The sequence below is a fragment of the Chelonia mydas genome, chromosome 3 (assembly GCF_015237465.2).
Source record: "Chelonia mydas isolate rCheMyd1 chromosome 3, rCheMyd1.pri.v2, whole genome shotgun sequence".
Lineage (NCBI taxonomy): Eukaryota > Metazoa > Chordata > Testudines > Cheloniidae > Chelonia > Chelonia mydas.
The window spans coordinates 33,023,932-33,050,646 of record NC_057851.1 but is presented as its reverse complement, the minus strand read 5'-3'; positions in this window follow the sequence as shown (position 1 = coordinate 33,050,646).

The following is a 26,715-nucleotide window of genomic DNA, read 5'->3' as shown; positions in this document are numbered from 1 at the left end:
TCTTACTCATTAATTTGCAATAATGAGCTGTAATGAATATTTATAGAAGATTTTATCTATACCTATTAATTTGCCATGATATGCTACTGATATCCCCGCACTTTGAATTAATAACATGAGAGGGAACTAAATGAAAAGCTGATAAAAATCCTATTCACCATGTGAGACTTGAATACTCTGTTAAAAAGTGTAATACATTCTGTACAAATGGAGGTTTACTATATAATTCACTGACAGCATCACAGAGAACTAAGTGATTTTCTATGCACATACATTTTATTGCTGGTATGGATCATCATTTTTGACTTTTACTTTAAGCCAAAAAAACTGTCTCTCCTCGCTTACTGGAAACCAAATGCCCTCACCTCTCTTGGTAATTGTGAGTCCTCCAAGAAATCTTTCACTTGGGTTACAGATCAGAGGAAACTGTGACTGCAACTCATCTATGTTTTCACTAAAGGGTATGAGAGATGGCTTTGCTCTCAGTTACTGAACATTACACTTTGGACTGCATAAGACTGTATTTAGTTTGGCAAGTTTCCCCCTTTTTAATTGTAATTTTATGTTTGCTGTTATGGTACATAATTTGCAGGAATAAGAATGTCTCTTTACATTTCAATTTGCCATTTAAATCACAGATCACAGTAACCATGTGGATGTGCTTAGCTTGTTTCAAATAGTGGAATTCAAAGAATCAGCATAGTGGGTCAGAAAATGGGGGAACAAAAATGTGCAAACATTTTCAAAATATTTTATACTCATTTTTTGTCGAACTCTTCCAACCAGCTCTAAAAATCAGGGATGTCAGAATAACCCTTGGTCTGCAAGACTCACTGATATGTTGTTTTTTGTGACTGCACTTTTCACCTTGGAATGATTCCCAGCTATTTCAAGCAACTTCACTAGACTAGAGCCCTGCCTACAGTACAAAACTAAGTATGTTTAAACAGGCTAATGAAACATGGTGGTGGCCAAATTATTAATGTGGTTTATTCTTGCCTATATGAACAGAAAGCACATGGTCTTCTAATATAACCATAATGTGCTTTCTTTCCACACGGCAAGATTAAGCCATGTTTGACCACAGCCATGTTTAAATAGGGTAGATTACATGGTGCTGGAACTAGGGGTGGTATGCTGCCACACCCCCTGATTTTAAGTAGTAATAACCTAAATACATGATTTCCGTCTTCAGCACCCCTACTATAAAAATTGTTCCAGCATCACTTGTAGATTATGTAGTGTAGATTAAGAAAGATTTACCTTGACTATATAAAACAGAGGCCATTGCTTCCTAGCCTGGCATATGTTCCCCCAGCATGCCCAGAGGAATTCTGACTAACTCAGGCAGAATGGGGAAAGGAGATTGCCTTTGAGGAGAACCTCCCCCTGCCCCCGCCCAATATCAGCTCTGGGTACTCTGGGTATAAAAGCCAGACTAGAGCCTTCAGTAAGTTCTTAATATATTAATTTCTTTTTCTGCAGCTTGTAAAAGAAAAGAAGCCTGCAAATCACTTTTTCTTCACAGGCAGGTACAATCTCTGGGAATTCTGAAATCCATAATGTATGTCTTTCAGAAGGTGAGTGGAAAAGTAAAAGTTTATGACAGCAAAATGTAAACATTGCCTTTTTTTAGAGCATAAACAAATTAAGTTTTTCCATCAAAAACGTACTTTTGAAGCTTCAGGTGTGGCTGCAGCTGCTCAGGTCAAATGTTTCAAAAACAGCCCGCAACTTTAATTTGAAAGCCAAATGGCTGCTCATTTAGACTATGTTTATGCCTGTTTTTTCCGCCATCTGCCAAAACTTTCACAAGAGGTATTTGTTCCAACAGATGTTAGAAGAGAGGCTCTACCCTTATTTACCTGCAAACATTGGTAGTGGTAGATTCAAAAGGGGACTCACTGTGCACGCTTTGTTGTCTGTCTTTCGTTATTTTCCAGTTTTCCAAGTTAGTCATCCAATCAGGGAGAAGAAACAATAGCACTTGACATGGGCGACCCATCACACAGCATGTATAATAGATGGCAAGCAGTCAACAATTCACAAACAGCCTATAGAATGAAAATGATTCCAACTAAGACTGGATTTGTTAAAATCAGGATTGTTTCGTGAATGACTCATGGATGGAAATAAGAGTAAATTTTGTCAGATACAACTATTCATGGAGAATATACTTCTGGTTCTAGGCTGCATTGATTAGAATCATAGAATATCAGGGTTGGAAGGGACCTCAGGAGGTCATCTAGTCCAACCCCTTGCTTAAAGCAGGACCAATCCCCAACTAAATCATCCCAGCCAGGGCTTTGTCAAGCCTGACCTTAAAAATATCTAAGGAAGGAGATTCCACCACCTCCCTAGGTAACGCATTCCAGTGTTTCACCACGCTCCTAGTGAAAAAGTTTTTCCTAATATCCAACCTAAACCTCCCCCACTGCAACATGAGACCATTACTCCTTGTTCTGTCATCAGCTACCCCTGAGAACAATCTAGATCTATCCTCTTTGGAACCCCCTTTCAGGTAGTTGAAAGCAGCTATCAAATCCCCCCTCATTCTTCTCTTCTGCAGACTAAACAATCCCAGTTCCCTCAGCCTCTCCTCATAAGTCATGTGTTCCAGTCCCCTAATCATTTTTATTGCCCTCCGCTGGACAACATCCAGTATAATCTCCTGTGATGTTGTGGTGCTGCTTCTGGAATGCAGGCTGTGCTACACTTTTTTTAAAGTGAGGAGACAATCTAATCCCAATGAGCACTAAACTAACATCCCACTGGGAAAAATTCTGCCTCTGAATTTTCTCCCCCCTATTTCCTTCCCACAAATGCCTGCAGCCCTAGAAACAGTGTAACTGGTGTCATCCATGCAAGGGTAGCACGATATGTAGACTCTTGCCAAAATGCTGAGGGTATGAGATTACTTCTGGACCTGAAATTTAGCCATCAGAAATCTGTGCGTGGCAAGCATCTAGCTGCATTTATACTGGGAGAGCCTACTGATGTCCAAACAGGTTTCATTTTTTCTTGAATTTTGACCACTTCTTAATTTTGACAAGAAAATCAGGTGTCTAAACCTCTTTTTTTAAAAAAAAGATAATTCCCAGGACTGTCAAGATGTTTTCTTGTTGCTGCTTAGTTTACACCAACCTCTATCTCAGCGATTGGTATTATTCTTTGTTCGCTTCCTGAGAGGAAAGCTATTTAAAATAGCTCTTCATTGGTTTAGAAATGAAGCAGGCTGGGGTTGCTCTTCATTATACATATAACTGAGTAGCAGCTCACCTCGTGCCAATTTACCATTTATACTAGTTTCATGTCAGACATGGAGCCAACACCGTAGTGAACTAGAACTTTGACCTACAGCATGATTTATTTCTAGCTCTAGCATCCAAAATGTGGTATGTCTTCATGTGTGGCCATCCCTAATTTTTTTCTGACCTTGGTTTGAAAACTAGAACTAAAGGGAGAAACAAGTCAATCAGCCGGGTTGATTTTTCTATGAAATGCTATTGTGAATCCTGGGCCGCTACCTTCCTGCCTCAGCCCATGAATGAAAACATTCAAGAAAAAGCCATCGCTGAGATGAAGCATATGTACTATAAGAAATAATGGCTCTGTAAATAATACTTAATTATGCTGCTGCTGGTAGAGAGAACTGTAATGGCACAGCTGCAAGAAAGTAATGTAGTTGGACCTAACCTTCTAAATAGACTCTCCTAAACAATGCATTACTCTAGCTGAGAAAAAGCATACAATTGCTGATCTCATATCACCAACGCCAAGCCTGTCATACTGATTTCTAGAGGGGCCGGGGGAGGGAAGAAAAGGCAAGGTGGCCTGCCTTTGTCAAGCCAGAGCTTGGTTGCTTGGAAACTTGCTGACCTAACTTGCTATAGTTTGTTTTAGTGGCCTGACTAGATGCCTCAAAAGTACCTGAGAATTTTTAAAGAAAAGCTTGGGCAAAGTTGAATTATTAATGCAATAAACTAAGTGTTATGCTTCCAGTTTGCTTCTTACAAAAAGGCAGTTTCTGAGTGAAATTCTCTGTATAAAAGGAAAAAAAGTTCTTTGTGCCAATTAAAAAGAATATAACAGTCCAGAAGATGAGCAGTGCTGTCTTCCTAAATGAAAACTTCACAGATGTATGTAGTTTTCCATTACTGGGCTGAAATTTACATTTGTTGCTCTGCAATGCATTTAGTACAACTCTTGTCAGGGATGCAAAAGGCTATTTCTCCAATATACTCTCCCAGTGGAGCATACAATAATAAAATGGTAGATCTGGGCAGGAGACATTTTGAAGCAGTGTTCCAAAGAAAGTTAAAAGTAGAACCTGCCCATTCGACAAATTAATGAAACACTGTGGTATGTCTTTACTGTGCTCTAATAATAATAATGCTTGGTGGTGGCAGGGTGTTGGCCTCAGGCTCAATATTTGGGGGAAATTTCAACCAAAACTATTTGGATACTTTCAAGAATGAGATTAGAGAAAAATACGTTTTGTCCATGTTAAAAAAATTTTTTTGGATGACCTTTTCTTGGAGAAGCTCTAAGGCCCCCATGCTTTGGAGTAGGGGCTTCAAAATTTGGCTGGGGGTTGGTTTTTGTTTCAGAGATGTGCTTTTTGCTATTCCTATGAAAATCCACCAAAATTCAGATAAGTTATACACCTTTGAAAAGTCTGCATGTGCTCACTAGAGATTTGGTAGTGCTTCACAGCTAAAATCTCAGGATTCTGTCCACACTGATCATGGACTGTGCAGGACTTTATTTGAAATTGCTATTCTGGGTTGCTGTGGGCTGTTCCAGAGCTGGGTACTGAAACTGAGAGCAGGGAGACGGTCTCTCCTATATTCTTATTGTCCCTCTGCTGCTGCCCAGGGTGCATGGAAGAGGAAGCTGCCTGATTCAAATTGCCAAGAGGACAAGAACCAGAGTAGGGAGTGTATTGGGACAAGGATTTTGGAGAAGGGGGAATAATAGCACTAGAAGCTAGCAGGAGGTGGGGAGAGGATAAATGGCATTGGGAGTTATGGAGGCTGGGGATTGAGCAGAGGAGACTGGCAATGGTTTCACAAGGAGACTGGGAGCCAGTGGGACTGGGGAATGTGGGCATGGGAAGGAACAAGAGATGAAAGATATATCTAATGAGGACCTCTGAGAGGGAAATTGGGAATGGCTGAGCCAGGAGAATGGGACTAGGAGTGAAGGAAGACTGGGGGCTGAAATGAAACCCCTTAGTAGTGGAGTCTGGGACTGAGTAGGTGAGGAGAATGGGACTGTGATGAGAAGAAACAGGTAGGGAAAAGCCAGGACAGGGACAGGTTGGAAGGAATAGGATAGAAATGGTCAACTTTTCAGGGAACGAGCAGAAAATTCTGTGCCCCCTAGAACACACTCCCCTCTGGAGCCTGCAATGGAACCCAGTAGTTGTAAGTATCACTATTTCTGTGCTCTCAGCAAACACCTATGAACCCACTGGCCAATTGTGTGTCTCATCCTCAGCTAGTACTATCCACCTAGGGGATGAAAACCTACTATTGCTGCTATTAGTTACGCCATTTGCTCAAGTGGCAGAGGTCTGTGCAGTGAATCTAAAGGTTCTACCGTTACTCATGACTCATGTAGGGGTCGATATTTTACCACATGATGGAATTTCTGGGGGTGGGGGTCAGTTTGCTTTTTATAAAAATCTTGAAAATTACACACAAATATATTTTTAAAATAGTAAGGTTGCAAAGTCAAGCATTCAAAAGTGAGGAAGTGCCAGAATTAGGATAGCCCATGTCACTGAATTGAAAAATCAATTATCCGCTCAGCACTGTGGGACGCCCAAGTTCAAGTGTCTGTTCCAATGAATATTTAAGTATTTTATAAAAAGTAGAACAACTTCAACAGGCAAGAGACCCGCTCCCCCCAAATACCCCATAGTATCTAGGGCTCTGTTGTAGGATGTGAGAGACAGGGGTTCAAGTTCCTGGTCCATATCATGTGGGGCTCAGAAATCTGCTGGAGTCAGGACTGAGGCAGCTGAGTGCAGGCCCATGAGCAGAAATCTAGGTACCTAGGGGACTTTCCCAGCAGGAACTGTGGTGCCTACAGGGTTAGACGAGTGGGTTTTTTTGTTTTTGTTTTTGGGTTTTGGGTTTTCTTTGAGAATCTAAACTTTGGATTTAGGTCCCTAAAGTGTCAGTTAGGGACCTAAATCCCTTGGAGATCTAAACCTCATTCTGTGAGTAAATCCAGGGAGGTCTCATTTCTAGATGGTATGGGCAGCTTTAGTCCCGACCCTTTAAGGCATTCAGAATTTCCTTAGTAAATGCTGAGAAATAAACATGATATGAGTTGAGGCTACTCTGAAGCAACCAGAGAAGGTGTTGGATTTTTTAAATAGCCCTTTAGTCTACTCCCAGCAGAATGAATTCAGTCCTGAGTAACATTTAAAAAAAAGGTTTCAGAGTAACAGCCGTGTTAGTCTGTATTCGCAAAAAGAAAAGGAGTACTTGTGGCACCTTAGAGACTAACCAATTTATTTGAGCATAAGCTTTCATGAGCTACAGCTCACTTCATCCGATGAAGTGAGCTGTAGCTCACGAAAGCTTATGCTCAAATAAATTGGTTAGTCTCTAAGGTGCCATAAGTACTCCTTTTCTTTTTATTTAAAAAAAAAACAAACTTGTTAACTGCTGGTTTCTCTCAAGTTCACTGTGATTTTAGCCTGAGCCATGCCTACTTTAAAGGCAGACACCAGGAGCCTTGGGCTGAAAATACAACTGCAAGTTTCAAGATGCTTTTAAGGCAGGTTTCAGAGTGACCACTCTAAAGCACCTAGGATCCTAGCAGCCTGGAGTTCTGAGTATTTATGCATTTTAAATTAACTGATATTCATTTTAAAAAATCATTTCAAACAATATAGTTTTTAAAGCAGGGACTCCAGTTTTTTTTTTTTTTTTAAAGACCAATTTATTGCTTGTGAAAGGTGCTAAGCCCTGGCCCTGGCCAAAGAACAGACAGCTGCAGTATAAACTCCCGCTTACATGCCTTATCTGTGATCCGGAGGGACCACTTCTAAGAGCAAGAGAGTAGATTACCACATCCAGATTAGTCTTCAGCCCTTGGGCTCTCTGAGACTGCCCGGAAGTTGTCACCTAACATAGGGGGAATCCTGCAGTGGCACAAAGTGGCCACCGGCCTGTCTCTGCCATGTGTAGGGAACATGTTGGCAAGGGGAGTGGGGGGGAGTGAGAAGTCTGGGGTAGGAACTATTTGATTCTTCCCTTCCCACCACTTCTCCTTAGCTGCACCACGTTTACATTTGACACATCTGAGAACTGAGCATTGGAACTAGCCTGAGATCACCAACTCATTTCATATATGTTCCTAGGCAGCCTTCAGAAAAGTGATGTGTAGTTACTACCAAGGTGGGCTTGAGTTCATCAAGAAATTAAAGATTCCCTATTCCAGTCACCCTGTCCCTCACAGTGGGCTTTTAATAATACCTGCTTCTGGATGTTTTCATTCCTGGTCTCTTCAGTATTAAGTAGTAAAAATTGTCATCCACATTTCAGTGACTCTCTAGGAATTGTTTATTTCTTTTCATTATTCCTGGTCTGTAGTAACCTGGCGTTTGCTTACGAGACAACATCCCTTTTGTTCACAGGCCTTTTTTCAGAAATGAACACTCTATAAAAATAATGAGCTCAGTGAATCTTCTTAACACAAGCTGCCGCTGACTGACAAGAAAGTACGTAGCTGTCATGTAATCTAATTGCGGTCTTATAATTCAATTACCTATTGATTTTAATTGCCAATACTATAGTCTAGTTTAATATCAAAATATTATCTGATGTGATTGTCCTTGGTTTGCTGTGGTGTACTACATGTAATGCATACTATAGCAGTATTGAATATTAGCCAAGTGCAGACATTATGTAAATGTGTGTATGAGTAGATGCAATACAAATATTTTTGTAATCCATATTTTACCAGCTGTTAGTTGTATTCCTCAAGCTACTTATCTTTGGATGTAAAATGGGCGATAACTGTTGCTTTTCAGTATATTGTGCAGTCTATACCTGTTCAAAGCAGGCATAAAACGTTACCATTCTGATTTGTTAGGGTTCTCCACCCACTTTGCACAGGTGTAAATGATGGGGTAAGGCAGTGGGGAATTGGGTGCAAAGAATGGAATGTGAACCTACTTTAAAAATACAGGACTAGATCACCAGGTAAACCACGACTCAGTATACTTCTTTGCACTCCCCTACTTTGCACTCCCCTACTCCTGAGGATTTGGGTGGGCTAATGCAGTCCCTGGCTTAACTTATAGCAACTCTAACTTATGCCTAATGTTAATCATTCCCCCAGGGCTGTTATATATTATGGGCTCATTGGAACACCACAGCCATGCTCCCTCATGCCCCTGGCACACCCGTTATGATGGGGTGGACTAAGAGGGGACACTCTTTGGAGCAAGTTACATTCACTCTGCACCAGCCAGGGATTCTCCTGTGCAAGGGAAAATTGCAGCCCATCTCTGCCCCAGAATAGTGCAGAAAAATGTGCCGGAAGCTGAGGATCTCACCTGTAGGATTGCAGTTGCAAAGAGTGACTTCAAGAGCCCTATTTCCTGTGAGGTGCTGAGTGCCTCCTGTGAGCTGCTCGGGCTCCATTGACTCTCAATGAGCCCACACTCAGTTAAAAATATGCTACTGAATATGCCCCTACATTTTGGTATCAATTTTAAAAAAAATGGTATGACAGTCAACCATGCTCCATTCATTCAGTCAGTGCATCTGCTGTGTACACCTGTTAATTCACTAGACAATGCAAAAATCTCAGTGCCTTTCATATTTGATGCATCAAATGAATAATCAACTGAAATGGTTTTGGCTTGCTGGTCTGTCTGCACTTATATCAACAGTTAGAAAGGATCAAAGAATGATGGAGGCAATTCAAAACAAGAGCCTTTGATGATTAGCACAGATAGTTTAGATGTATAGACTAATATACCACAATGACTTATTAAAAAAAAAAGTCATTTCAGTGAATTGCTTCTTAATGCCGCAGTGCACTTCATCTTTCTTTCCAGCATAGTCCCAGCCCAGGCACTTTATTTTATTACTAGCAATGCCAGAAGAAGCAGATGGCCACTTAAGTAAATAACTGTAAATAAGCCAGATTCTATCTAGTTTGGGGATGCTAACATATTTCCCCACCCTCAAATGGGCACATACTGGTGTATATATGCTGTATGTGCCTCCTTAAGAGAAGCACTGTTCTATTATATTGCTGGTTCTTTTAAGCAGTAATACAATTTAGAGAGAGACTGGGATTTTCAAAGGTGCTTTAAGGAGTTAGGGGCTCAACTCCCATTGACTTTCAATAGGATTTGGACTCCTAACCCCATTAGGCTCTTTTTTTTTTCTGGAAATTTCAGCCAAAGACCCAGAATCTGGTAGAACGATGGTCAGCGCAGGACCAGAAGAAGGTATTATTAAAGATGGCTTGCTTGAATTAGCATCAAAGCTTTGGGCCTTATCTTCAAAGCCCTCCAGGGGACTGCTCCATATAGGTGACCTTGTCTTCCATGATAGCTAAAATGGAACTGTCAAACTGAAGAATGGAATTTACATATGCAGGTGTGACAGGCTGTCATGGTTCCTTCCCCACTCTGAACTCTAGGGTACAGATGTGGGGACCCACATGAAAGACCCCCTAAGCTTATTCTTACCAGCTTAGGTTAAAAACTTCCCCAAGGTCCAAACTTTGCCTTGGCCTTGAACAGTATGCTGCCACCACCAAGCATTTTAAATAAAGAACAGGGAAAGAGACCACTTGGAGACGTGTTCCCTCCAAAATATCCCCCCAAGCCCTACACACACCCTTTCCTGGGGAGGCTTGAGAATAATATCCTAACCAACTGGTTACAAAATCATCAAAGACCCAAACCCTTGGATCTTGGAACAATGGAAAAATCAGTAAGGTTCTTAAAAGAAGGGTTTTATTAAAAAAAGAAAGGTAAAAATCATCTCTGTAAAATCAGGATGTAAAATACTTTACAGGGTATTCAGATTCAAAACACAGAGGATCCTCCTCTGGGCAAAACCTTAAAGTTACAGAAAACAGGAATAAACCTCCCTCTTAATACAGGGAAAATTCACATAAAACAAAAGATAAACTAATCTGCCTTGCCTGGCTTACCTATACTGGTTGCAATATTGGAGACTTGGATTAGGATGGGTTGGAGAAGATGGATTTCTGTCTGGCCTCTCTCAGTCCCAAGAGAGAACAACCACGTAAACAAAGAGCACAAACAAAAGTCTCCCCCCTCCCCCAAGATTTGAAAGTATCTTGTTCCCTTATTGGTCCTTTGGGTCAGGTGCCAGCCAGGTTAGCTGAGTTTCTTAACCCTTCACAGGTAACAGGATGTTGCCTCTGGCCAGGAGGGATTTTATAGTATTGTATACAGAAAGGTGGTTACCCTTCCCTTTATATTTATGACACAGGCTGAGGCACAATCCAGACCAGTGGGGGGCTGTGCCACCCCTGCCCTTCAACCTTGGTGCCTTACAATGCCTTGCTGTAGTAACTCCCATGTGAGCCTCTCACAAACAGCCTTCCAGCATGCAAGCCACACCTGAGTGTCTGTGTGTAACTGCAGCCTCCCAGCTGTACCCTGGCTCTCACCAGCCTTGGTTACACTGCAGGGTGAACCCTCCTCCCCCTCCGACACACACACACACACAGCTCTTCTCCCAGAAATCTATGTCCTGTACTGCCCAGCCCTCTCCTGGAGAGTACAAATACATTAAATCTATTATTCTATTAAGGGAATAGTACGCCAGTTTATTGTATTAAATAGAATACTCAGATACTGCAATTTAAACACACTGGATTAGATAAAACAGTAAAATATTTGTAGTTAATAAACTTATTTTAATGAGGCATAAAAGTCAGAAATGGCTATAAGAAAAAAAGATAAAATGCTTACTAGTATCTACTTAAGAAACTAGCTTAATTGCAAAGCAAACTTTCTCATCAGATGCTCCAGCAGATTATGGACCAAACTCTCAGGTCTGGACCCTTTCCCCAGAGTCCAATGGCTGTTTCCTTTTGTCTTCATGGGTACAGAGAATGAGGTGGACAGGGTTGGGGGTGTCCCTTGGAGTGTTTGTCCCTTCTTTTTTACCGTTTCAGTCCTCCTTTTCAAAAACATTTCCAGCCAAGACCCAGGAGATGAAGAGTCTACGGGGAAGGATATTCCCTTCTCTTTTTTCCCCCCAACTGTTTGAACTTCCGTTGTTGTCTCTTCCTGCTTGATGACTTCGTTTACTGCTTAAATGTAAATTAAAGCAGGCACTTTCTAATTGCAGAAAACTGAACACCTCTGCACCTTCTCTGAGATGCTGCCCCTGCCCATCGCTTGCTCTCCCCCACCCTCGCTCGCTCACTCATTCCCACCAGGCTGCAGCAGGGGGTTTGGGTGCAGCTAGGGATGTGAGCTCTGGGGTGGGGCTGGGGATGAGTGGTTTGGGGGGCAGGAGGGAGCTCCAGGCCGGGGCAGGGGGTTGGTGTGTGGGTGGGGGTGAGGGCTCTGGCTGGGGGTGTGGGTTCTGGGGTGGGGCTGGGGGGCTGGAGTGCGGGAGGGAGCTCAGGACTAGGGAAGGGGGTTGGGGTGTAGGAGGGAGTGCAGACTTCAGGAGGGAGTTTGGGTGTGTGAGTGGGTTCCGAGCTGTGACAGAAGGTTGGAGCGCGGGAGGGGTTTCGGGGTGCAGGCTTCGGCCAGGGCTGACCTCTGGTGGCTTCAGCATTTCCCAGGGACGAAGGAAGTTCACACAGTTCCCGGGAAGTGGCAGCATGTCGCTCCAGCTCCTAGGCGGAGGGGCAACCAGGGAGCTCAGCACGCTGCCCCCTGCCCACAGGCACTGTCCCCACAGCTCCCATTGGCTGCGGTTCCTGGCCAATGGGAACTGCAGAGCCGGAACTCGGGGTGGCACCTGCGGGCAGTGGCAGCGCGTGGAGCCCCTCTAACTGCTGGAGCCCCCCTACACCTAGATGCTGGAGGGACATGCTGCCACTTCCCAGGAGCTGCACAGAGCCTGCCTGCCTGCCCCACTGGCGCTGCAGCCAACCGGACTTTTAGCGGCCCAGTCAGCTGTGCTGCCTGGAGCCCCCAAGGCCCCTTTTCGACCAGGTGTTCTGGTAAGAAACCAGACCCCTAGCAACCCTAGCAGGCATGCATTTCTTCCTTTGTTTAGGACAATCCTGACTTCTGCCTGGGCAGGGCTGTGAAGTTTGGAATGTATGTTCATAACATCATACAGGGGAATCTATAAGTCCCATATACAGTGTTGCCCCACCTATTTTATTAGGTCAATATTGACCAGCAAATTGTGAGTTTTCAACTAATACCTTACAAGGCATACGTTGTACAAAGATCATTACAATAGTGTATAGGCTGTCACAGCAGGAGATGGAGCTTTCACAGAAATGTTTTATGAATTCAACGCTCATTACCCGACGAGGCCAGTGTGGCCATACAGCTGTGCAACTGCAGAGGATAATGCAAACCTCACTATTTCACCCAAGCTTTCCTGCCTTAACACCACAACCCAATGAATGAATAAATAAATATATTCCCTAGAAACTGGCAGGATGAGAGTTAGAAAAATACATCTCTATTATGGTGAGTTTAAATTTTCTGAATTTCAGTTTTTCACTATTTTTGTCTGCATTTTGAATTTCAGTGAAAAAAGATTAGGAAAAACATCAAAAAAATAAATAAAAATTCCTGCCCAGCTTTATGTGGCTGAGATTTTCAAAGTTGACCTAATGGGTCTGGGAACCCAATTACCATTAATTTTACTCCTTGGATCTACCTTATGTCTATGTATCGTTCCTAGTTTTCTGAGTTGCCCAGTTACCAAAATGATGAGAATACTACAAGAACCGAGACATGTAGACAGATCAATCACTCTATGAAGCCCATTCCCTACCATTAAAGCCCAGATTTCTTTTCCTGCCCTACTCCATTGTGCAACCAGACAGTGGTTCACTACTTTTGAGAATGACCATGTCAAGGTAAAGCGAGCGTGGCTTCTTCTTCAAAAGGGGATACTGTGTGTCACATCCTATCAGCTCTCAGTTTCTGCCACCAGCAAAAGCAGGCACATAGAAACTGAATGCTGATGTAAAAAGTAGTAGCTATTGGTAGAGCCAACCAACTTCCTTCATTTATATTCTTCTGCACTATGGGCATGTTATTCCAAATGCATTGAGAACAGAGGATTGTTCAGTGTGTGCTATCTCGCGGGAATGTGCCATACATATTTGAAAAACAAAGCAGACAAGCAGGATTGCTGAAGTTGGTTGGATTTGGGTTCACTAATTCAATGCAGATTGTCTGTGTAATTTGAGTGTTTATTTTCAAAAGAAACAGTGTGGAAAAAGTGTGTGTGTGCAATTCTCAGGAGAGTCTGATTGCAAAAGGCAGGATTGGAGCTGATTAGCCTTTTTACCCGGCCTGTTTTCACACACTGCCATATGAACACTCTTGTGCATTTCCCCGAGCAGATTCTGGAGGATGTTGACACAGAAAATGAAACTCAATTTCATTTCCATTTGTAGCCTGTGGTTGCAATCAGCAGAGGTGCTTGAGCTGGAGTTTCTTGGCTATAAATGGGAGAGCAGCTAGCAGAGCAATCTTTGACAGATCAGTAACTTTGGAACTTGTTCCCTCATCTTTGCCTGCCAGAGCCTAGATTTGCTAATCTTCTGGGCTTAATGCAAAACACATCTTTTTTTCCTAGGCTTTTGTGGAGGGTTGCAGGAGGTGGAATATATTATATTTTCATTGTTCGGTTTTTTTGCAAATCTTTACACACACACACGCACACACTATATGTTATAGAAAATTATTAAGATTTCAAAACTGTGCATTCCAAAGCTAGGAAATGCCAGTGTTAAGAATGCCTGCACAACCTTAATTTGACCCTCTTGTACATACAAATTATGATAGTAATTAATTACATTACCACATATTTTCTCCCCTGTCCCCTACTGTCTCCTCCCTGCCCAACTAGCTCCCAGCCCTGCGTTCAATCTCCCCCCATTCCCTTCCTGGTTCCCACAGTCCTTACCTAGCTAGTCCCAATCTCCCCTTGTCCCAACACTCTGTCACAGTTTACCTTCCCCGTGAGTCTCCAGTCCCCATTTCCCACATGTTCTCTGTCCCAATCTAATTCCCCCATTCCACCACACACACCAGATCTAGCTCTTGTTTCCTCTGCTTTCAAATCAGGTGGCTTCCTACCTCCATGTTTCCAGTGCCCAGCAGGAGGTTCACTGATAGCACAGGAGTAACAGGCTCTCAGTTCCTGTGCGCAGCCCCAGCATCACATGGCCTGTAGCAGCCCAGAGTTGTACTTTCTCTGAAGGTTCTACTCAGCCTCAGGTTGGAGCATGCCCAGCTTGGATGGAGTCTTCAGGGAATTTAGCTGTGAAGCTCTAGCAAATCTTTTTCCAAAAGTGTTATTACTTGGTCAAACGTGTAGATTTTTTCACAGGAACAGCATAAGGCAAATTCCTTATACAAAGTCAACCCCACTGCCAAATTTTAAGTACTTGCTCCAAAGCATAGGGGCATGGGAGCGTCTCAAAGAAAAGGTCACTAGAATTTTTTAGCATGAGAGAAACAATGCATTTTTCCCTAGCCTTGTTAATCAGAAATAACTGAAGCATTCTGCGGAAATTTCCACCCCAAAAAAGCTATTCAGCCTGTGGCACAGGCCCTTCATGTAAAATTTCAGCCCAAATGGTTAACATTTGGCAAAGTTATAAGCTACTGTAAACAGGGTCTTATAAAGTGCAACCTTCATAATATGCAGTGCTAAAACCTCTCACTGTAACATCTAGGTGAGATAAACAGTCCTTTACTTTGTAATGTTAGATGTATTACATATTTTTATTTTGGAGAATAACCACCCAGATCATTGGATAGGCAGCTATGCAGGTTTTTATAAATCTAAGACCCTGTCTAACACTTGCAAGTTTCTGCGCAGTAAAGCAGCTTCCTGCGCTGTAACTCCCGAGGTGTACACACTGCCAAGCCACTTAGTGTGCAGAAACTGCACAGTTGTAGTGCTTTAAAAAAAAATACCCCAAGGAGAGGCACACAGCTTTCTGCGCCAGAGCTGCGGTGCTAGTGTAGACACTGTGGCTATTACAGTGCTGCGATTGGCCTCCGGGAGATGTCCCACAATGCCTGTTCTCACCTCTCTGGTCATTGGTTTGAACTCTACTGCCTTGCCCTCAGGTGATCAACCATCATCTGCTCCCCCCAAATTCCTTCAGAAATTTGAAAGTCCCCTTCCTGTTTGCTCGGTGATGTGTGTAATGGTCTCAGTGCATCTTTCCAGGTGGCCATGCCTGCTTCACGTACCAGGCGATCCCCTGCTTGGAGCAATGCCGAGCTGCTAGACCACAGCTTGGCATTGGGGGAGAGGAGGCTGTCCAGTCCCAGCTGCTCTCCAGCTGTAGGAATTACGACACATACAGGCAGATTTCACGATGCATGACAGAAAGGGGCCATGACTTGGATATGTTGCAGTACAGGGTCAAAGTGAAGGAACTGCGGAACGCCTACCACAAGGCATGGGAGGCAAACCGCTGCTCTGGTGCTGCGCCCACGAGTTGCTGGTTCTACAAAGAGCTGGACGCAATACTCGGTGGCAACCCCACCTCCGCTGCAAAGACCACTGTGGAGACTTCTTTGGCTCGTGTGCCAGTCAAGAGTGGACTGAGCCAGGAGGAGGAAATCTTGGATGAGGATGTGGAGGGGGAGGGGGACCCAGAGGCAGAGGATGACTCAGAGGCCAGAGATGCATGCAACCAGGAGCTCTTTTCTACCCTGGAGGAGGCTAGCCAGTCACAGCTGTCGGAGATTGGCGAAGCGCAAACGGGAGAGGAGGCTCCTGGTAAATGGATCTGATTTTGGGAATCACTGAAGTGAGTTGTTGGGGGCAGGAGGGCTGCAGACAGAAGGCTTGTCTCCCACCACATACTTAGTCTGAGCGGCAGAACAGGCTTTTGATTGACTCCCTCACTTCACAGCAATCTCCCTCAGAGAGCTCCAGGAAACGCTCGTGGAGATACTGGGCAATCCGCTGCCACAAGTTCTTCGACAGAGCAGCTTTGTTTCTTGCCCCATTAATGGTAACTTTCCCGCGCCACTGTGCCGTCATGGGGGACCGGGACCATAGCTGTACATAAGCAAGCTGCATGGGGGCCAGGGCAGAAACCACAGCCTCAGAAAAGATCCTCCCTTGATTCCCTGCTTACCCTCAGCAGTGAGATATCTTCCATAATGATCACATCCTGTGGAAAGTGTGGGGACGGGAATGATTATCAGCTCCCCCTCTACAGTGCTGGCTCTCCCCAAGATCCACGTGCCCAGTGTACAGCAGGGTCCGGGAAGAGTGATTTACCCTGCCCCTACGGCTACTCACCATTTTGGGGGCTCTTGTGGCTCATGTGTGCTTGCCTGGAGTCAGCCAGTTAGTGACAGGTGTGTGAGTACTGGCTGTGTTTTAAAGCACTGAATCAGTGTTGTCTGTGTTGCAAACAATACTGCTTCTGTAAAATGTTGCATTTAAACTTCACAGAGATGGCCTTGGGAGCCCAGCCTCCCTCTTTGTTATCAGCGCTGAACGGCTGCACAGAATTAGAAAGCGGCCAAGAAGAACGAAGAGGACTTTCTGCGTGATGTTACGATGCACTTTGCCACTGAGAAACAGGAATTGAAGGAGTGGCGGGACAGTGAGAAGAGGGACCGAAAGGAGAATGCAGCACACCAGAATGAAGCCACAGAGTGGCTCTTAAAGGTTATGGAGCACCAAGCAGACATACTCCAGGCGATACTAGCTCTTCAAACCGAGCAGCTCTGGGCCCGCCCTCCCTTGCAGCTGCTGTCACAAAACTCTTTCCCACGCGCCCTCCCCCCCCGACTCTACCAACACACTCTTATCAACCTCCTGGCTCCAGTCTATATCCGTGGCATTCCACTCCTCCCTCTTCACAGTCCAGCACTGTGGACTCCCACTACCCACTGCACTCAACACCCATCCCTCTGCAGTTTGGCCTGGCTAAAGTACAAAACCCGCTGAATTGTACTCCAAAGAAGAAGGTTGGATGTGATCCCTGGACATACACAAATCTTTAGCCATCCTCCTCCTGGGATCTTCCCTTCCCCCCTCTCCCTCCCTGCTGATATTTTTTTTTTTGGTTGACTCTCCTCCGGTTGTTTGCTTTCAAACCAACACAATTCTTTTATTTAAAAGACATCTTTATTCTATTAATTGAAAGCAAAAAGAGCCCTGCAAAGCAACATATGATGATGTTAAACCCACATATTGCATCATCTGCACCAATCACCTCCTTGCATTACAAGTACTGCACTCCTGAGCATAGGAACAAATATTAGTGGCTTTCAGCTTCAAATTGCTGCCTCAAGGCATCCCTGATCCTTATGGCCCCGCGCTGGGCCCCTCTAAGAGCCCTGGTCTCTGGCTGTTCAAACTCAGCCTCCAGGCACTGAGCCTCTCTGGTCCAGCCCTGAGTGAAGCTTTCACCCTTCCCTTCACAAATATTATGGAGTGTACAACATTCATCTATAAGCATAGGAATATGGTCATCGGCCAGGTTCAGCTTCCCATAGAAGCAGCACCAGCCGGCTTTTAAATGGTCAAAAGCACACTCAACAGTCATTCTGAACTTGCTCAGCCTGTTGTTGAACCACTCCTTGTTGCTGTCAAGTTGCCCCGTGTATGGCTTCATAAGCCATGGCATTAAGGGGTTGACAGGGTTTCCCAGATCATAATGGGCATTTCGACTTCCCCTATGGTGATCTTCTGGTCCGGGAAGAAAATCCCTGATTGCAGCTTCCTGAACAGGCCAATGTTCTGCAAGATGCGTGCATCATACACCTTCCCATACCAGCCTGCGTTAATGTCCATGAAATGCCCACGGTGATCCACAAGTGCCTGGAGAACCATTGAGAAATACCCCTTGCGATTAATGAACTTGGTGGCTAGGTGGTCTGGTGTCAGACTTGGAATATGCATGCAATCTATTGCCCCTCCGCAGGTAGGGAAGACCATTTGTGCAAAGCCATCCACAATGTCACACACGTTGCTCAGAGTCACAGTCTTTCGGTGCAGGATGAGATTAATGGCCCTGCACACTTCCATCAACATGAGTCCAACGGTCAATTTTCACATTCTGAGCTGGTTAGCGACCTATTGGTAGCAGTTTGGAGTAGCTAGCTTCCACAGTGCAATCACCATGCGCTTCTCCAACAACAGGGCAGCTCTCATTCTTGTGTCCTTGCTCATTACACAGTCCACTGAGTGTGGCTTTCCTCAGCCGAAAGTTCTGCAGCCACTGCTCATCATCCCAGACATGCATGACGATGTGATCCCACCACTCAGTGCTTGTTTCCCGAGCCTAAAAGCAGCATTCCACTGTGGTTGGCACCTCCATGAATGCCACAAGCAATCTCGTGTCGTAGCTACTACACGTGGCAAGATCAATGTTGCACTCCTCTTGCCTTTGCAGTTTAGGAATAACTTCACTGCCACTTGTGACAGGTTGGTCAGAGTGATCAGCATACTGGTCAACAGTTCAGGATTCATTCCTGCAGCCCGAAGAAGCAGAGCGCACAGTACACAAACCATTGAAAGATGGCACCAAATGTGGATGACAGCAAAGGGATGGCTGGGATGCGAAGCAATGCATAACCGGGCATTGGGACAGGACCCAGGATGCCCCGCGATCCTCTCCACCTTCCCACAAGTCTTAGCAGCAGATGAGAAAGAGCTGCTCTGTGGGATAACTGCTGAGAGTGCACTGCTCCAAATGCCACTGCAAGTGCCGTGAGTGTGAACATGCTATTGTGTAGGCAGCTGACAGTGTGAACACACAACAGCGGTTTGCCTTCAGCACTCTCTGAGCAGCGCTCTTAACTTCTGGCTCTGTAATATTGCCAGTGTAGATGTGCCCTAAATAAATAAAATCAATAGGTTACACAGCTATCTTTGCTCTGCTCTGGCAATGTTAAGAGGCTTTAAGTAGGTGTTACATAATTTATGTCCACTTTAATGCTCTTTAACACTGTTAGAGTGGTGTAAAGAGACTTCTTTAGTGTAGATGTACATCAGGCCTATAGAGTACAAAGTGAACCACCAGTGGAAATGAGTGGGATAGTCTAAATTAGTAACATTTGCACTCCTTTTGCACAGGTGTGAATATGAAAGTGCAGGGCAGTGAGGAATCAGGCCCATTAACTAGAAGACTCGCAGGCATTCAATACCAGTGAAGAACTGGAATCACAAGTGCCAACACAAAACCAGTAGGCAGAAGGAGCTCTGGATTCTGATTTATTCTAAAGCCCTTGTAGATTGCCCCGGCAGTGTAAAGGAGCTTTAAAAGTGGATGTAATGTAATTTACTCCCACCTTAAGGACCCTTTACACCTAATTGCTTCAGCTTTCATCAATACAAATGCAAGTGTGGTACAATCGCAAACAGAAGATATAGAAGGATGTGTATTTTTAAAGGCAAATTATTTTATATTTCTGCAACATGTTAAGGGACAAAAAATGAAACGCTGTTTGAAAAATGGACTCAGTGACAATTTGGGTGTCTAAAATTGATAGCTCTATACAAATTGGCAACTGTAAATTGCTTGCTGCCTCTCTTGTGCATCAGCTCATTTTTAGCATGATATTCATTTAGGCATACAAAGTATGCTGCCTGGAGGTACCTTATTTATGCTAACCTTTTTTTTGCATAACTTTTCACACTGAAATAACCATGCAAATGCTGTTTCTCAAGTACATAGCTTAATGGTAATGTTTTGAAAATACCTCATAGTTTTGGATTTATGAGACTTTCCTTCTCTTGGTTTTACACTAGCCTGGTTTGGTTTTCTTCAAAACTTCTGACAAAGGCCTGAGATATTTTAGTGGAGTCATGTCTTTACATGATTTAATCTAAAACTGCACAGCTGAACTATACTAGCAAATAGTTTGCAAGGTAACGTGTGGGCCAGACTCAGCCAGCCGTACTCACATTGAGTTAGTGCCATTAAGAGTAGTCCCATTGACATCAGTGGGCCCATGCATGGAGTAAGCTACTACTGACTGTGTGTAAAGTTACCAGATTCTGAACCTTTGTATTTCAGCTTTCCAAACATTTTATTATAACCTTTGTGTTTGGGATAATATTCAGAAAGGAATATTTAACTATATTAAAAAATATGCAGAAAAAAACCAAGAATCTGAAACATCAGCCAGTTACTTTCTTCATATTTTCTTGTTGCCTGGAGTTTCAGATTATAATCCCCATGCTGCTGCCACTTTCTCAGTCAGACTTGTATTCTTGATTTGTTGGTGGACATCCTAAACAATGGGGAAGGGATAGCTCAGTGGTTTGAGTATTGGCCTGCTAAACCCAGGGTTGTGAGTTCAATCGTTGAGGGGGGCATTTAGGGATCTGGGGCAAAAATGGGGGATTGGTCCTGTTTTGAGCATGGGGTTGGACTAGATGACCTCTTGAGGTCCCTTCCAACCCTGATATTCTATGATATCATTGAATTTTGTAGAGTCGTTGGCTTCCATATAGCCTGTTAAATTCCAAAAGATAATCCAGCAATGAGGGACCAGGGACATAGGCCTGATTTGTCATAGGCCTTTAATCTTCTCTAGTGATTTTTACCAGTGCAAAATGAGTGTATCATGGACGTGAAACACTACTTTGATTTAATAGCATTTCACTTCTATTTTGCACTGGTGTAAGTGACCACACAAGGTGCAGGGCAACGGTGACTCAGGCCCAGAATCCCATCTTGTGTCAAGCTCTTCTTCGTGTGGATGCAGAAGCAAATGTGGCTGTGTGCAACCTTTCTGCCCCACTCCCTGATCCTGAGGGCTAAATTGCCTCTATCCCACTGGGGGATTCCTCTACACTGTGGGAAATCCCTGACATCTTACTTCTGCTAGCTTTTCACCTGCTTTGTGCTGGTGGAGTCGGGGAACAAGATCTGGCCTTGCTAGTCTATATAAACTCACTCATTTAGTGACCTTTCACTGTTTCTGGGTGCTGTAAAATATAACCAAAATGGTAAAGCTTCAGTCAACATGGCAATCCTGATGAAATGTGGACTGCATCATCCAATGACGCCTGCCATAGGAGCTTTGGGGAATTATAGCCTTTCATCCACAGAAGGAGTGAGTTTTATGCAGAGTATAGTGGAATTTATATTTCCCATTTATAACCTTGGTTTCTGATATGACTGCCATTTCAGAGAGCTTAATGGTGTCTAAAGTAAGTTTTTGTTAACCAGCTGGAGTAGATATTTCCACATTTCTATAGATATCTATACTTGCAGAGTTTTAGTCCTGGCAAACCCATGTTATAAAAATTCCTCTTTTATAAATCATAATAACATACAGTATCTTACTGGAAAGGTAGAGACAGCAAGGGCAAATTTATTACTTTCTGTGAGCCATCTGAATGTTGCTGGCGTCCTGGACATTCTGCAGTGCAGCTCCAATACTGAACAGATTTGTATCTTTTAAGTGCCTAAACCAGTAAAGAAGTTTTATGTGAAGTTTAATAGGATCAGTATTAGCAGCATTAACATTGATACTTAAATGCAAGAACTGATCCTACCCTAAGCCTTTGGAGTCCTGAAGACAATACTTATTAGAGCAACATAAGTACCCTTTTCAGTGCCATTCAAAATATATACGAATACACATCAATTTCAGAGTCAGGAGACCTTCGGTAAAGATCAACAGTAATTCTGGCTTTAGATCTGTCTAGAAGCTTATGAACATAGAATATCAAAATATGAGCTATACAGAAACTAAAGTTAGTTGAACAGTATTTACTGAATATGAAATTTGGTTTGGCTTTCCAATGCATTCACAAATCAGTACAATGGGAATTTTTTTCTGTAATCCAACATAAAATGTGAAGAAATAACAGTATGAGGATTATTTGCAAAGTATTCCATGGTATTTGCGAACTTGGTCACTTAAGACACTAGTGGGTCAAATGCATATATTCAAGCTATTCCACTGAGTCAAGCAGACTGGTTGCAAATAATAAAGGACTTGACTGTGGTAGAATTGAGCTGAGATCCTAATATTAGCAAAAGACTGGGTTCACTGGTAGACTCTGGCTGCTTTGTGTCATTCAGGTGCTGTAAGGCAACCATAACCCCCCCCTTAATCAACCAGGTATGTCAGGTTTATGGCTGCTTCTCAGTGTTAGAGGGATACACAGTAGCTGGAGATTACTGGTGAACCTGGTTGAAAAGATTCACAATTTTTGTTTTCAGCATTTAACCAGCTATAAAAAAAACTATAATGTATATGGAACACAAAAATACATGTAGACTTAACCTTCTGTAATAATCCTGGAAGTAGCTATTTTACCTGCTAATGATATGAGACTAAACCAGTGGTTCTCAACCTTTCCAGACTACCATATCCCTTTCAGGAGTCTGATTTGTCTTGCATACCCCAAATTACACCTCACTTAAAAATTACTTGCTTACAAAATCAGACATAAAAATACAGAAGTGTCACAGCACACTATTACTGAAAAATTGCTTTCTTTCTCATTTTTATCAAATAATTATAAAATAAATCAATTGAAATATAAATACTGTACTTACATTTAAGTGTATACTATATAGAGCAGTATAAACAAGCCATTGTCAGTATGAAATTTTAGTTTCTACTGAATTTATTCGTGCTTTTTATGTAGCCTGTTGTAAAACTAGGCAAATATCTAGATGAGTTGATGTACCCACTGGAAGACCTCTGCATACACCCAAGGGTAGACATACCCCTAGTTGAGAACCTCTGACATATGCTAAGGCATTAGATGGTTAAGGTGTGGTGAAGCTGAGCAGGGCCATCCTTACCCGTACGCAAACTATGCAGCTGCATAGGGCACCAGGGAATATGGAGCACCAAATTGTCCCAAATTTCCTGGTGCCCTACGCAGCTGCGTGCTGCTCCAGCGGCCAGCCCAATCCCCCGGCTGGCTGAGCCAGCCAGGAAAGCTGCCCCCGTCCCTGCTCCACCCCTCGCCCACTTCTTCCCCAAAGCCCCTGCACCTGCTGCGCCCTGCCCCTCCTCTTCCCACCCCTGCTCCGCCCCAGCCCTTCCCCCACTCCACCCCTTCCCCTGAGCTACGTCCTGGGGGCTGCAGCAGAGGTCAGGTGTGCCCTGCACTCACCAGGTGGTGGGAAGTGGAGTGACCTGGCCCGAGCCCACTCCGCACCGCCGGTGAGTGCTGGGGGTTGGTTCCTCCCTGCCCCGCTAGGCTGGGAGCCAGGGGAGCAGAGTGGAGCGGGCTGGGGCCGGGTCACTCCACTTCCCGCCGCCCCGTAAGTGCGGGGTCGGGCCCACCCTACAATCACCGGGCGGCAGGAAGTGGAGCGACCTGGCCCCAACCCGCTCTGCTACACTGGCTCATGCTGGGGGTTGGTTCCCCCCTGCCCCCCACAGAGGCCTGGGGCATAGAGCACCAAAATGTCTAGAGATGGCCCTGATGCTGAGCATCGCTACACCTAACTGTTAGGGGACTAGAAAATCAGTGGGATTCACAAAGCCTGGGTTAGATGCCTAGGCGCCCTATACGATGAATGGGGTTCACAAAAGCCAGTATGCCTAGGCAGTGCCCTGCCTAAGTTACCCTTCTCTTTGGCATCTCCCATTGGCTATGTTCTAAGCCCCACCCCTCTCTAACTGCTAGGAGCTGAAGTCCAGGCTGCACGGAGGTGCCTCCCTCTTCTTGGAATTCTCAGCTGCAAACCCTCTGGCATTAGACACTTATGCTGTTTTTGCAAGACAATGTGGAGGGATGAGACGGAGGAGGAGGATGACTTTCCCCATAACTTTTAGCCCACTCTGGATAAGGTACTGAGCTGGAATGTGGGAGATGCCTTCTTCACATCTCCTGTCCACTTGTGGGGGAGAAGGGCTTTGACATGGGAGCAGCCACCCCTAAAGTAAGTGCCCTAGCAACTGGGCTGTGGGATATTCTGATATGGGGCTCCCTGAGTCTCTCCTGTTGAAGCTGTTCCCCTGAGGATAAATAATTTTTAAAATGTCATTGGAGCTGGGGCACTGGATGTGGGCCTCCCTTTTGAGCGCGCTACCCACCAGCCTTCAACATCATTCCCAGGCTGGTGTACTCAGTCGCTCGTTCTCTTTCACCCAGTGACTTTTTATTCGTTATCCTCTGTAGAACAGCTTCAACAGGAAAGACTGAGGGAGCCCCACATCAGCATATTTCAGTGGATAGCCTAGAGGCTCGGGCTCTCACCTGAGAGGTGGCAGGTCCCTGTTCAAATCCCGTTTTTTCCCCTTCAGGTGGACTTGACTTGAACCATGCATCTCCCTAGTCCCAGGTGATTACCCTCATTGCTGGGCTAAAAGTTAGCAGGGAATTCCTCCTCCTTTCCCCTGTCTCTTTTGTGGTCTATAGAGGCCTGATCCAGTAGGTGAACTCTGAGATATTTACAAGATTGGGCCCCGCAGGCAAGCTATGTAGAGGAATGACTATCTTTCCCCGGTTCCTGGATCGCTCTGGGGCTTAGGCATCTGGATGCATGGTGTGGGACTGTACTGTGCATGCATGGAGCAGAATCAGAGACAAAAAATGGAAATTGTACTGCAAAAATTTAGGTGCTGAGCGAGTTTAGGTACTTACAAGGTACAGAGGCTGCTGAGTAGGAATTTTGTGACTCCCAGGGGGGCCTGATTCTGGGATTTAGGTGCCTAAAGTGGCAGTTAGGTGCCTAAGTCCTTTTGTGAATCTAGCCCTTAGTAACTAGCTCAAATGAGCCTGTGACAAAGTCAACAGTAGAACTCAGTAGTCCTGATTCTCTGTCCCTATTTCTCACTAGTAAATCACGTTCCCACACATTTGTTCTGTCTTACACTAAGTTTTGTTTTGTTTTTGTTTTTCAGGTTAATAACCAACTCCCTATGTGGAAAGGGATGAAAATCCAGTGGACCTGGTGGGCTGACAAGGAATGGAAGGAAGGAATATTACCATTTTTGGCATCATTCCACCCTTCCCTCTATGCAGCAGAAGCACCTGTGGGGCTTTGCAGTGTGGGAAGGGCATGCACTGGGCAGGGCTGGAGGTAGTAGCTGCTTTCTACAGAGTTATAACCCCACTCACTCTCTTATGGGATTTCAGTGGGTAGCATTAACTTAATTCCTCTTCCCACCTATAATGTGGAACACCCATCCCACCCAGAGGAAAGGCTCTGGGAGAGACCCTAGCAATGCATCTCCATTAGGAACTCAAAGGATCTAATTCGAGATAATATCTTCATTGGTCACCCTGTACCACATGAGGTCCTTGGGACTGAGTCACTTCTACATAGAAAAGTAAAACATACCCCAATAGAGGAATGTAAACGTACAGAATCTATCAATCAATCTGCCTACCATCCATCCATCTTAGGCATTTATATAGTCCCCATCAGTGCAGTACTGAAGTGTCAAACACTATATCAAGACTTTCCTGTGTCAGAGGAATTCCTGTGGCGTGGATAATGCCACCCTTAATGTTTCATGAACAACAGCATCCTGAGTATCCTGAAAAATCCCATGTTACTTATTGCTTGAGTTCCCAAAAATCAGTGCATGTTACTTTGGTCTTGACACTCACAGTAAGTTCAGTTACAATGTTGTCACATCATGGAAAAAAGACAAAAGCTGGCTAAAAACCTTGAAGCACATTTCCCCACACCTCTCTTAGCAGCTTTGTGAAAGTAAACTTGTACATTTCATGATAGTACAGGTTTCTCTGAAAACCATTTTAGGCTTTTTCGCTAATTCTGTAGCTCTGTTCATACTATGTTCTAGAGGCGGAGGTTTATCGTCTGCTGCAGAAAGTGTCTTGTTACAGAAGGTGTATGTGTCATTTCAGAGAGAGGTTTAACAAGGCTCGTAAATGAGTAGCACAAGCAGTATTCTGTGCTGACTTTCTTTCGGCAGAGGTTTGACATTTTTGCTGGTGTCAGCTGCCTCGGTAGACCCTTGTCATTCATACAGTAGAACAACACCTCATTACAAAGGATGCAATTTTTACTCTGTTTTCTTTTAATCTCACCAATTATACCTTGCACTTACCATCTAGCAGCATTGCTCTTTGTTGAGAACATGTCTTATTGTGCTTGTGTTTTGGAACATGTGTCAGTGTAACTCAAGCAAGATTTACGCTAACATTTAAAATATTTTGATATGCTGTCTGAAAAGAAGGCGGAAACTAATTCATTGTAAGGGGACATTTTAAACTGTATTGTAATGACAACTGCTGCTGCTTCTACAAGGAAAGAGAAGATGCTCAAATAATACCATCTATATGTCAACTATATGCATTTTTCCTCCCCTAGGAATGTACATCTCTGCAGAGTGTTGGCCTTTATTTATATTAACTTATGCAGACGATATTTACTGGGCTTATAAAGTTATATATCTAGGACATGTTATCAGCAAAGATGCAGGTTAAGACTAACAAAGGTTATTATAATTTGTGGTGGGGTTCGTTTTTTTTGGCCAGGTCTGACCTGTGTTACTCATTTGGAGGGACATTTCAGATTAGTTTTATGGTGTTTTTTTTT